At 51.5% G+C, this 13,028-nt stretch overlaps 1 protein-coding gene across 1 annotated transcript in view; it reads left to right on the top strand.

Annotated features, from left to right (window-relative positions):
* Positions 1–11,862: 11,862 nt before the first annotated feature.
* Positions 11,863–13,028, top strand: part of LOC143029807 (uncharacterized) — a 17,321-nt gene continuing 16,155 nt past the window's right edge. The window contains exon 1 of the mRNA XM_076192831.1: positions 11,863–11,936. The gene's annotated coding sequence lies outside the window, so the exon portion shown is untranslated. The remainder of the gene's footprint in view (positions 11,937–13,028) is intronic.

The following is a 13,028-nucleotide window of genomic DNA, read 5'->3' as shown; positions in this document are numbered from 1 at the left end:
GAGCCCTGAAGCATCAGGTTTCCTGTCTCTCAACGTCCTGGGCCAACTTCGAGTCCCGCAGGAGAGACACCATCCTCGGGGACCCCAGTGACCCCCTCCTCAGGGAGATTTATGCTCACCCACACGCTGATTTCACCGGATATGGTGGACTCCGAGATCCTAGACGCAAACATTATAGAGGCTCCGGACTCCCCCACAGGACTCCTAGGAATTCGCCAGCCCCTCCGCACAAGATAGGGGGTTGCCTCTCCCTCTACTGGAGAGCATGGGAAGAGGCCGGGGCGGAAGACTGGACCTACTAAGTCATTAAGACGGGATATTGTCTTCCCTTTTCCACTGTCCCAAACCTCTCCCTCTATCTCATCCAAGTCAGCAGCTTCCACCCGGACTCGGCTCGCGGGCGGGCCCTAGCGGAGGAATCCTCCGTTCTGCTCCAGACAGGAACTTTAGAGGAAGTCTCGACTCCGGACCCAGGGTTCTTCTCACGGCTATTCCTAGTAGAAAAGACAACAGGGGTGTGGGGACCAGTCATCTATTTGTCTCCACTCAACAAGTTCCTTTCCCTGACGAAGTTCCGAATGGCCACCCCAGAGTCCGTAAGGGCGTCTGTCAGGGAAGGGAACTTCATGGTGTCGCTGGACCTCCAAGATGTATTCCGCCCAGCTATGCCAAGAACACCTGAGAATGGTCCTAACCTTTGTCCTGAAATTGGGCACAGTAGTCAACCCGGAAAAGTCAGATTTCTTACCAGAACAGAGAGTCACGTACCTGGGTATGGTCCTGGACTCCTCCCTAATGGAATCCTTCCTAGTAGGAAAGGGGATCCCGAATCTCGCTTCTCTAGTTGCACAGGCACTATCGACCAGGTTCCTGACGGCTACACAATGCCAAATCCTCGTGGGCCATGTGGCCTCCATAGAGAAATTAATCCCCTGGAGTAGACAAAGAATGCGACCGCTACAGTGGCTCCTCAAGTCTCAGTGGGCCCCGCAAGAGGGAGAACCCCTACAACACATCTCCCTCACCGAAGAAGTCAAGGATTCTCTTCTCTGGTGGAAGGCCCATGCAACCTTCTCATGGGGATGCCCCTCGGCCCATCTCCCCCCGAAGTCCTCCTGTTCTCCGATGCCTCCAAGGAGGGCTGGGGAGCCCACCTCAACGACGATCACATCAGCGGTTCCTGGTCCACAGTCGAGCGGACAGCCCATATCAATTGGCTTGAGTTGAAAGCAGTACTCCTGGCTCTCCGTCACTTCAAGGATCAAGTCTCAGGAAAAGTAGTGGGCATAATGTCGGACAATTCCTTGGTAGTAGCCTACCTGAACGAGCAAGGGGGGCACAGTCTCCCAGGAACTATGCCTTCTGATGATGGACATCCTCAACCTAGCCAAGAATCTCCAGGTGTCACTCAAAGCCCGTTACATCCCGGGGAAGAGGAATGTCTGGGCGGACCACCTCGGCAGGAAGAATCAGATAATCAACACAGAATGGTCCCTCTATCGAGAGGTAGCGAACTTCATCCTCAGTAAATGGGGCTCCCCTCTAGTGGACCTTTTTGCAATGAGATGGAATCACCAACTCCCAATATATTTCAGCCCTTTCCTGGATCCTCTGACAGCAGGAGAAAACGCTCTTCTGCGAAGTTGGGACAACCTGGACTCCTACGCTTTCCCACCATTTCCCTTGCTCCAGAAGGTACTCCTCAGAGCAAGACACGCATCCTACCTTCGGATGACTTTGATCGCTCCTTGGTGGCCCGAAGCCCCATGGTTTCCGGACGCCCTCGAGCTAGCAGTAGAAGATCCTCTGGCCCTTCAGGGAAGACCAGATCTTCTGTATCCACCCATCAACGGGCCTTGGCACAAGAACCCTTCAGCACTCAATCTTCACGCGTTCAGACTATAGTCCAGATCCTCCTAAAGAAGGGTTTTCCCAGAGAAGTCGTTGAGGACATGCCCGCTCCTATTTGCTCTTCCTCAGCTAACCTTTATCAAGGGAAATGCGCCTTTGCAAAATGGTGCCACTCCAGGAAGTTAGTCCCAGTTCGAGCCACCATTCCTGAGATCGCCTCCTTCCACGTCCTCAGGAAGTCCAGGAAGAGAATAGACTGAAACAGTTCTATGCCCGGTACAAGCCATCCGGACCTACCTCAAGAGAACCGAACATCTTCGACCAGAATTAAAGAGGTTGTTCATCTCTACTAAAGGTAGCCCATCACTAAGAATTCCATTTCTTACTGGACAATGGAAGTCATCCGCAGAGCCTGCGACATGAACCACACAGATTGCCCATGACCTGAGGGCAGTAGGGACCTCCCTAGTCATCAGAAAGAATCTGTCAGTCAACCAGGTTCTTCAAGCAGGTATATGGAAGAGCCAGAATACGTTCACTTCCTTTTACCTCAAAGAAGTTATGCAGGAATCTTTAGTGGCCGCCCAAGAAGTCCTGAAAATGATATACCCCTCCTCAAGAGCACACAGCCGACCCTGACAACTCATCCAGCTTCTGGCTCGGCAACTGCAGGGATAACTTTCTAAAGTCCTTCTCATACTCTTACATTCCCTTACCTCACCCGCGGGCTCTCTAGCATTCCAAGGGAATCAATTCAAGCCCTTCAGTGGTACAAAAGTGATTGTAACCTTTGTCTCCACTCCAGGGAACAGAAAGGGGTGCACTTCAAAGTGAGGGGAATGTATAGGGGTCTGGTCAACATAGTCTTAGCACACTAGATTTTCCTTACAGCGGTTTCCCAGGCTAGATAACAACTTCCTTCCCTCCTAAGTCCGAGTCTCCTATTGTAAGGAGTACCGAAGAGTTTGTATTCTTCGGAACAAATGTAATTTTCGCAGGAAAATTAATTTTTCCCTGATACAAACCTGAGGTACTCCTTACCTTTAATGGCCCTCCTCAACCACCCCTCTAAACAGTTCCTTCTCCTTGCCTGACAAACCTTGTGTTTAATTCATACCTGGCTCAGAGAATGGTTATAGTGTGCGAGACTTGTGGAGGGCAAGGGCCCCCCCCCCTTGCCCCAATGGGGCCCCTTACTGAGGATAAGCGTTGCCCAGACCCACAGAGTGAGGATTTTAATTTCGCAGTAGAAATATTCGCGCTACGCGAGAGTATCCTAGTGTAAGGAGTACCTCAGGTTTGTATCAGGGAAAAATTAATTTTCCTGCGAAAATTACATTTTTCCTCAGCCATATAAAATATTTCCTTCATGTGGTCTTGGGCTGTCTTTACCTGTTATGAATCTTGTAGGTCTTGCACCCCTATCCGTCCTATCTCTTAGCTAAGAGAAACGAGATTTCTAAGCCGGATTTGTAGATGGTAAGGAAAACTGCTACCTCACCACCTCGAAATGGTGCCCCCGGGTAAAACCAAGAGTGAGAGGCAACTGACATTAACAATATATTCGGTTACCATTTCGCTCACTAAGAATAACTCCATTTTCCCTAATAACTATAAGATAAGTCTTCTGGCAATGGTGCATGATGGAGAGTAGAGGAGACAGTGATTTCTGGAAGTCCTTTGTCAAAACCAACATGGCAGGTGGTACCAGACCAATGGTCACCCTGTGCAAAGATGGGGTAGCACAACTTGGCAGCAGCCTACACGACTTTCCAACCTTATCAGGGTTCACTCTGCTCACTCATGGAAGAGGCTAGGAAAAGTGCCCTAAACTGTTTTTTTAAACCTGACTAGGTTGAGGAGCCACCCTCAACAAGTTCACCCATAATATGGTATGAATAATAAGTCTTCCCAAACCTAACTAGGCTAGAGAGCTACCCACCAGTGCAGTCACTCATAATGCAATAAGAATAATAATAATAACAAAAACAAGGAGGCAGCAACAGCCCTTCCAAAACCAAAGTCCCTCTTATCGGCTGAAAGAAACCTGCACAGCGAAGCTATAGCAATAATCCCATACCACACTCCTGGTCATATGGCCTCTTCCCGAAGGTTGAGTGTGGTTTGGAATTTTTCCGCCAGAATCATCAGAAATTTAAAATTCCCGGCTCTGTGCAGGCATGCGCATTGACGACCCCACCTCCCCCTCTCTTCTTAGCCGGCTCGCCCAAGTCCTCACTTCTTAGCGCGGAATCAGACTGAGCGGTCTCCCCGCTGCCGGCCTTTGGTTTTTGCCGGTGAGTCTGTTTCCTGCTTGTTATTCAACAGATAGTTTCAGCACTTTCTGCATGGTTACCGGTTTGTCCCATTCTTCGACCACCCTATTAGTGAACCAGTTGTTGCCTTCTTAAATCTAATTGGTCCGGTTTGTGCCCATTGCTGCGAGTCTGGTGGTGCGGAGGGGGCTTCCCTGGGGGTCGTCTGGCCTCTCGGCGGCCCCATACCTCCTACGATCAATGGTCCTCTAACGCCTCACGGCTTGCCTCGTCAGGCCCTAGGCGTAGACTTCGACCTTAACCACTCGTAATCAGTTCCCCATACGTCTCCGGGCCGTCCGTGGTAAGAACCCGGGCCTCTCGGAGGACAGGACGACGTATCTTATGGTACGAAGGGTGGTGCCCCCGAGGGTCATCAGGCCTCTCGGCAGCCCCATACCTCCGACCATCAATGGTCCTCTAACGCCTCACGGCTTGCCTCGTCAGGCCCTAGGCGTAGACTTCGACCTTTTCAGCTCGTAATCAGTCCCCCATACGTCTCCGGGCCGTCCGTGGTAAGAACCCGGGCCTCTCGGAGGACAGGGGGACGTATCTTGTGGTACGGAGGGTGGTGCCCCCGAGGGTCATCAGGCCTCTCGGCAGCCCCATACCTCCGACCATCAATGGTCCTCTAACGCCTCACGGCTTGCCTCGTCAGGCACTAGGCGTAGATTTCGACCTTTTCAGCTCGTAATCAGTTCCCCATACGTCTCCGGGCCGTCCGTGGTAAGAACCCGGGCCTCTCGGAGGACAGGGGGACGTGTCTTATGATACGGGGGGTGGCGCTCCTGAGGGTCATCAGGCCTCTCGGCAGCCCCATACCTCCGACCATCAATGGTCCTCTAATGCCTCACGGCTTGATTCGTCAGACCCTAGGCGTGGACTTTGACCTCTTCCGTCGTCCGACGTCTCTGGGTCGCCCGTGGGTGGGCGGCCTTGGGGGGGGGGGCGTGTCGGGTGGTGCGGAGGGTGGCTGCCCTGAGGTTCGGCGGCCCCCGTGCCCCCGACCGTCGTGGCCCTCTGGCACCTTTCGGCTTGCCTTTTCGGGCGGGTCCGTGAGCCCACCTTCCTCCCGGAGCCGCTCACGTAGACCCAACAGGAAGTCCCGCTTGAGAAAGAGTTCTATCTCAAGAGGCCTAGGACGCTCAGCTTGTCCACACCCTCCACATCCCGGTCACGGCACCACCCTCCTTCCGTCCCTGATAGGCTCCGTCTTCGACTCTGCCCTATCTCGCTATCCGGCCTTTCAGGCCGCGCAGACCAGAGCATCCCCCCCACACACACACACCTCCAGAGCAGCCTTCTAACGAACCTCCGGCTCTGGCCCCCTCTCCCACACACACTCCTGGTCTTTCCCTCCGCCCCTCCGCGCCGGCGGCGGGTATAGGACTGAAAGGCCCCTCTCATGAGGAACCCCCCCCCCCCCAATCAGACGACCGTCGGGTTGGGGGACGGGGTGGAGGACCACCTCCGTTCATCTTTGCCTTATCCTCCTACCATGACGGACTCTTACGAGATCCGCCCCTTCTCATGGTATGACCTTACATACATCCCCCTTGTGTAGCGGCGAGGGATTTTATTCAGCAAAGATGGGGTACCTGAATGACATCATTTGACGTCTCGATCTGGACTCCGCCCTACTAGGCTGTCCAGGCACCCAGGAAATGACACTGTAGTGACGTGATGCATCCTACGACCCGTCACACACTGATCAAAGAAATCTTCAAGTTCCTGTAGTTGGCAAGCGTAGTTCGCAAGGGTGTCCCTGTCAGCCAGCGGTCAGCCAATCAGGAACTTGAAAAGCTCCTCACGTTCCCGCCAGCCTCCTTTAAAAGGTCGGCGTTTCGCCGAGATGGGCAGAACAGCACGACCAGCACATACAACAACATCTCGTCCAATCTTCTAGCCGTCCCATCGAGCCTCGCCGTCACCATCTGCTACCGCCTAGCTGACGTTAGGCTCCACGTCCAGCTACAACCATAAGCTCCACTAAGCTGTGGCCTTAGTCCGAGCTTCACCTATATTTCTCATGTGACACTTCTAGTGTCGCACCTTGTGGCTAATTACCAAAAGAAAGAGATTAGATATTTTGTGTTGATTTTCATTTGTCCTGCCGTTGTTCCGAACTAAAACTACTACAAAGTGGTGACCCCGGTGAAGGACAACCAGGATTATGGAAAACACACAAGTGAAACTTCCCAGTTTCTCCCGTGACTTGGAGAGCTGGCTAGTTCACACAGAGGCCTATTTAGCCACTCAAGGTAACGTGCCGGACCTCCAAGCCTTCGGCGCGTACATCGCCGCTCTACCAACGGACGTCATCGCCCTTGTCCGTAACGTCGTCTCCTCTCCTCCACAAGAAGGCAAGTGTTCCGCCCTCAAGATTGCCTTACGAAAGCTTTACACCAAGCCCAACGACCAGCTCTACCGAGATATCCAGCATAGTGAACTCGGCGACATCACCCCGTCACAATTATACACCCGTATGGCCGCCCTCAACACCCGGGCAAAGGTGTCATTGCCCAAGGAACTCCTCCGCTCCATTCACCTCTCCAAGATACCGGACGCCCTCCACTTACACCTGGAAGCTTTAGCCGGCGATAAGGACGACGAACAATACTGCGAAATAGCAGATAGATTGTTCCAACGTCATATCTCGGTACAAGTCCGGTCAGCCAGCAGCTTCCACCCCAATGACAAACCAGTGCAAAGTGTTCAGTGTAGTGACGACCCAGGTGTTAGTGGCATTAGTGCTGTGAGTGAAAACATTCCCGTGTCATATAGTGCCAGTGGCCAAAGTGTGCAGCAGCTACGACAGGAAGTGGCCGACATGAAGACTTTGCTCAACCAGTTTTTAGCCGAGAAGGGAAGCCATCAACCACCACGTAGCCCCGCTCCACGACAGGATACTACCTCCTGCTGGTACCATACCCGCTTCGGAGCCAAGGCGCTCAGATGCACGCAACCATGCAGCTGGTCGCAGGGAAACGCCAAACGCGGGGGGTCGGTAACCACCCCTACCCCCGCTAACCATACCCACACCCTCCTCTCAGTGCATGATCGCCATTCTGGCCTATCCTTCCCGGTAGACACAGGTTCAGCCGTCAGCATCATACCCCCGACGGAAGAACCCAACCACGGTACACGTTGGCCATCCTACGACCTGCTTGCAGCCAACGGTACGCCCATCGCAACGTACGGCAGCCACCACAGCGTCCTGGAACTCCACGATGTCAAGTTCCCTTGGACATTCGTCATAGCAGCGGTACAGCAACCCATCCTTGGCTACGACTTCCTCCAGCACTACAATATGGTAGTTAGCGCCAAGGACAACTGCTTGTACCACGGCACAACAAGCATACCAGGAACCACCACTAACGCAACTTCCCACCAGATATCGTCACTCCAACCCGATGGCGATTATGCACACATCCTGCAGGAGTTTCCCCGGCTAACATCGCCAGACAAGACCAACACCACCACCACCCCTCACAATATCATGCACCACATCCAGATATCGGGACCGCCAGTATACAGCAAGCCTCGACGACTTTCCACAGAAAAGTTGGCCGCTGCCAAACAGGAGTTCCAAGAACTCCTAGACCAGGACATCATCCAACCATCGGAGAGTGCTTGGGCATCACCACTCCACATGGTTCCCAAGCCACCCCCACCGCCCAACCAATGGCGGGCTTGCGGTGACTACCGTCAACTTAACCGCATCACGAAGCCCGACCGCTACCCCATCCCTCCCGCTCAGGACTTCCACTTCAAGCTTCACGGGAAACAGGTCTTCTCTAAGATCGACCTGGTCAGGGCGTTTCATCAAATCCCTGTAGCGCCGGAAGACGTCCAGAAGACAGCCATGGCCACTCCGTTCGGCCTCTTCGAATGGAAGATGATGGCCTTTGGCCTCCGGAATGGCGCCCAGACGTTCCAGAGGTTCATAGACCATGCCCTGAGAGACTTCGACTTCATCACCGTTTACATCGACGACATCATCGTAGCCTCCGATACTCACGACCAGCACCGCCAACACCTCCGCCTCCTCTTCCGCCGCCTCCAAGATTATGGCCTCCGGGTACACCCATCCAAGTGTCTCCTCGGAGTTTCATCTCTCGACTTCCTCGGATACCGTATCTCAACGGCAGGCCTGTATCCTCTCCTTAAAAAAATCGACACCATAAAAGACTTCCCACAGCCAACATCCATCAAAATGCTCCGACGATTCCTAGGAATCGTCAATTATTACCATAGATTCGTCCCCGACGCAGCTGCAAAACTCGCTCCCTTGAACGACCTCACCAAGAACCATTCCAAGCGGTCGGTCAAACCTGTGAAGTGGTCTTCCGAAGCGACCCAAGCATTCGGGCAAGTCAAGGCGGCAATCGCTGAGGCTGCCCGCTTGTCCTACCCGGTAGCTCACGCCCCCACATTCCTTACCACCGATGCCTCCTCCTCAGCAATTGGCGCCGTCCTCCAACAGATCAACGGCCAGCTCCAGCTTATCGCCTTTTTCTCCAAACGTCTGGACCCTCCTCAAGTTCGCTACAACGCCTTTGACAGGGAACTCCTAGCCATAGTCTCGGCCGTCAAGCACTTCCTTTACTTGCTTGAAGGCCGGCCTTTCGTCATCCTTACAGACCACAAGCCACTCGCCCATGCCCTAGACAGGGTCTCCGACCATCACTCCCCAAGAGTCTCCCGGCAGCTGTCATTCCTCTCCCAATTTGATACTCGAATTGAGTATATCAAGGGAGAGGATAACCAGGTGGCCGACGCCTTATCTAGAAATACCTCCAGCATCCTCCCTGACCACAACATAGACTACTCACGCATCGCCGCATCTCACAATAAGGACAGTGAACTCCGCCTCCTACGTATGCACGACACCTCATCCTTACAGCTAAGACAGCTTCCTAACAACCCCATACCATTGTGGTGTGACGTCTCCACAGGCAAACCCCGCCCGTACATCCCCGCCTGCCACCGTAAGGACGTCTTCTCCTCCTTCCATGACCACAGTCATCCGGGCATCCGGGCATCCGCGCGACACAACACCTCCTCACGGATCGAGTCGTCTGGCCAGGCATCAACAATGATGTCAGACAATGGACCCGGACCTGCCTCCCCTGCCAGACGGCCAAGGTTACGCGCCACGTCCACGCACCACTCCAGCGTTTTCCTACACCCACGGCACGTTTCCAGTCAGTCCATGTGGACATTGTGGGCCCCCTTCCGCCTTGTCGTGGCATGCGTTACCTCCTTACGTGTATCGACAGGTACACCAGGTGGCGAGAAGCGATCCCCCTTCCGGACATATCCGCCGAGACGACCGCCCGTGCTTTCCTCTCCGGTTGGGTATCCAGATTCGGCGCACCTCACATCATTGTCACCGATAGGGGCCCTCAGTTCGAATCTGACCTATGGTCCAACCTCCTCAAGTTCCTTGGCACCAAACGCAACCGGACTACTGCTTACCACCCCAAAGCCAATAGACTCGTGGAACGGTTCCACCGCCAACTGAAGGAGTCGCTTAAGGCACAACCCTCATGGGACTGAGTCGACGCCCTTCCCCTGGTGCTTCTCACGATCCGCGTCACACCAAAGGTCGACAACGACATTTCCCCATCTCAGCTACTTTACTCTGAGAACCTTCGCCTCCCTGGGGAAATTGCCACGCCTGCCGTCGGCGATCCTGACCGTCACGCCCTCCTCCAACTTATCAAGGAGACATTCGCCAACACCCGTCCAACTCCCTCTCGCCCACCACAACCTCAACCGGAGCACTTTCCCCCGGCCCTGTCTACAAGTGACTACGTCTTCCTCAGGCGAGACTCCAAACGAACTCCTCTTCAACGCCCATACGATGGCCCCTTCCGAGTCCTCACCAGATCAACAAAACACTTCGTGATCAACCGAGATGCCAAACCGGATCGCGTCTCCATCGACAGGCTCAAGCCGGCCCACCTCCCCACCACTCCCCCTAACAAAACTCCAGGACCACTACAATACATCTTACAACATGGTCCTAACCCCATCCTCACCACCGAACCAAGTCATTCCCCACCCTCCGAAAAACTCTTCCCTCCAAACCAATACTCCCCTCCTGCCCCTAACTCCCCACCACCACAGCACCTGCAGCAGCCCCCCCCCCACCAAACTCACACAGAACACGCGTACGCGACGGCGAACCCTTATCCTTCTCCTATCCCACAACCACACCCTTCTACAACTGTTCCCGGCACCCCCCAAGATCCTCCCCACCCCACGCCCCCGCTCTACCATGCAATGCAACAATTCTCTCCCAACCTTATGTCTCCACAGCTCCATACTCAACCGACCTCCCATCGCCAGGCCTCCGACCTCGACAACACCACCCTGCATTCGAGCCCCCCTCCATCAAGGCCCTCCTCGCCAGACATGCCCCCTGACGGCATGACCACTCGTTCGGGGCGATTGATCCGAAGGCCAGACCGGTTCAAATACGTCGCGCTCGTCGCTCCCTATCCTCCTCGACGGCCGCTTTCGAAGAGCGGGGGGAGTGGTGTAGTGACGTGATGCATCCTACGACCCGTCACACACTGATCAAAGAGATCTTCGGAGCTAGCCTTTCCAAGTTCCCGTAGTTGGCAAGCGTAGTTCGCAAGGGCGGTCAGCCAATCAGGAACTTGAAAAGCTCCTCACGTTCCCGCCAGCCTCCTTTAAAAGGTCGGCGTTTCGCCGAGATGGGCAGAACAGTACCAACCAGCGCACACACTACATCTCCTCGTCCAGTCTTCTAGCCGTCCCATCGAGCCTCGCCGTCATCATCTGCTACCGCCTAGCTGACGTTAGGCTCCACGTTCAGCTACAACCATAAGCTCCACTAAGCTGTGGCCTTAGTCCGAGCTTCACCTATATTTCTCATGTGACACTTCTAGTGTCGCACCTTGTGGCTAATTACCAAAAGAAAGAGATTAGATATTTTGTGTTGCTTTTAATTTGTCCTGCCGTTGTTCCGAACTAAAACTACTACACCTATGTTGCAGTCTTCAGCCTTTGCTCTCTGAAATTGAATATTGCATATCACTAAAACGGGCTGGCGCGTCAGCAGAATGCAGCTTCCTTGGTCCCCTATACTAATTCGAGACCTTGGGAAGTAAACCCACCAAGTGAGAATGCCATGATCTCCATATAAGCTTGGCTAACGGAACATGTGAGGAAAGACTAGAGAAATTGGTATTGTCCACACTGGAAGAAAGAAAATAAAGCGATTAGACGGTAACCTTTTAGATTTGTGAATGGATATGGAAGAATTATAGGGGCTCTATATGGATGAAATAATATTAAGAGAACATCATAGAAATATCAAACGGAATATATGGAGGATGTAAAGAAATAGAGGTTTCCGTATAGGCGCGTTAATCTGTGAGATGAATTAGAAGGAAATATCCACGCGGAGAGCAAAATTGGGTTTAAAGCAGTTCCATAAATGAAGACAGAGACAGGTAGATTAGGCAAATTGTGCATTCATATCATAGATGCACGAATCAATACCACATAAGCATTGATGGAAAGGTGAAGAGCACAAGAAGAAACGTTGGTAGTCCATGAAACCATCCTCGCAACGAGGGGACTTAGAAATGTTACCCCTCATTAAATTCTGAGTTTTCTTTAACATACTAGGTTGTTTCCGACTCTCCGGTCTGGAGTAAACAAAGTGGGGCAATGCTTGAAAGTGACTGCCGAGTATGAAGTTGCAAGATTTTTTTTAAAGTATTGATACATGTAAGAGATCCATAAGTGTCATAGAATTTATATATGCACAAGTTAGTCACGCATGTAATAAACAAGCGTTATCTGTTAGCTCTAACCTAACAGAGAGGGGGAACTTTACTTACAATTTTTTTTATGTAGGATCTACCTGGGTTGGAAGCAGATTACCTTCTTAGGAAAGTTGCAGTGTAAAGTGCGCATTAAATCTTTAATTAAAGCAAAGAAGGCATGTGGCAGTTGTTTATTGCTAAGTCACATATTGGTAAACACATCTCATCTAGGCTACTATTGTGTACTCTTGTAAGATCTTTTTAATGTTTATAGCAAACATGACCTAATCACCGTCCTTTCCTACATAGTACATACGGTTGCCTCTATTCCCTTGGTATCAAGTGCTTTGTAATTTGCCCTAAACCATGAGGTCATTATTGTTTGCAGCTATTTCATACTGATAATTCCATAGAATATAAGTGTTAGAACTTAAGTATGACAAGCTGACAGGGCATTCTATAAGCATGTCTGTTTTATTATACAATTTGAAGGCTGAAATTTCAATTAATTTTTTATGTATCACTAAATACTCAGAAAAATACTGCTAAATGAAGCTTAAATTCAGGCATAAAGCTGATCAGGTTAAGCATTCTATGAATGGTTCATATACAATAATACAGTAAACCTGCATACTTGTTGGCTCTTTCAATGGAATGATGCAGGCTGTATTGTGTTGACTACTGCAATACATGTACGGTGAAGACAGTGGGAGAGGGAGCATCGCCTAACTAAACCTGACTTAGTTTGATTTGAGAATTGTGCAAAATTGTTACTTTGGAGGGATCTCTTCTTTTTATTCTATTTCCTAAGTAGAAAATGTCATGTATTCAAGAAAAAATATTCTATACATATGGAAAAAATAAGTTATTCCTGTGCTCATCTAAACAGATATTAAGAAATAATCTCTGGAAAGCAGGAGGCTATTTTTTTTAGAAGTGTACACCTATGCAATATAGCATTAAAGAATTAAATATGTAATAAATATTTTTCATGGCAGAAATCAATATCAAAACATTGCTAAAAGCTATGCACAAATGAACAAAGTTGTGTCGA

Source organism: Oratosquilla oratoria, chromosome 11, assembly GCF_046742065.1.
Source record: "Oratosquilla oratoria isolate Oo_2021 chromosome 11, ASM4674206v1, whole genome shotgun sequence".
Taxonomy (NCBI): Eukaryota; Metazoa; Arthropoda; class Malacostraca; order Stomatopoda; family Squillidae; genus Oratosquilla; species Oratosquilla oratoria.
Note: the sequence above shows the minus strand (reverse complement) of the source record. Positions and strands in the feature narration are given on the sequence as shown.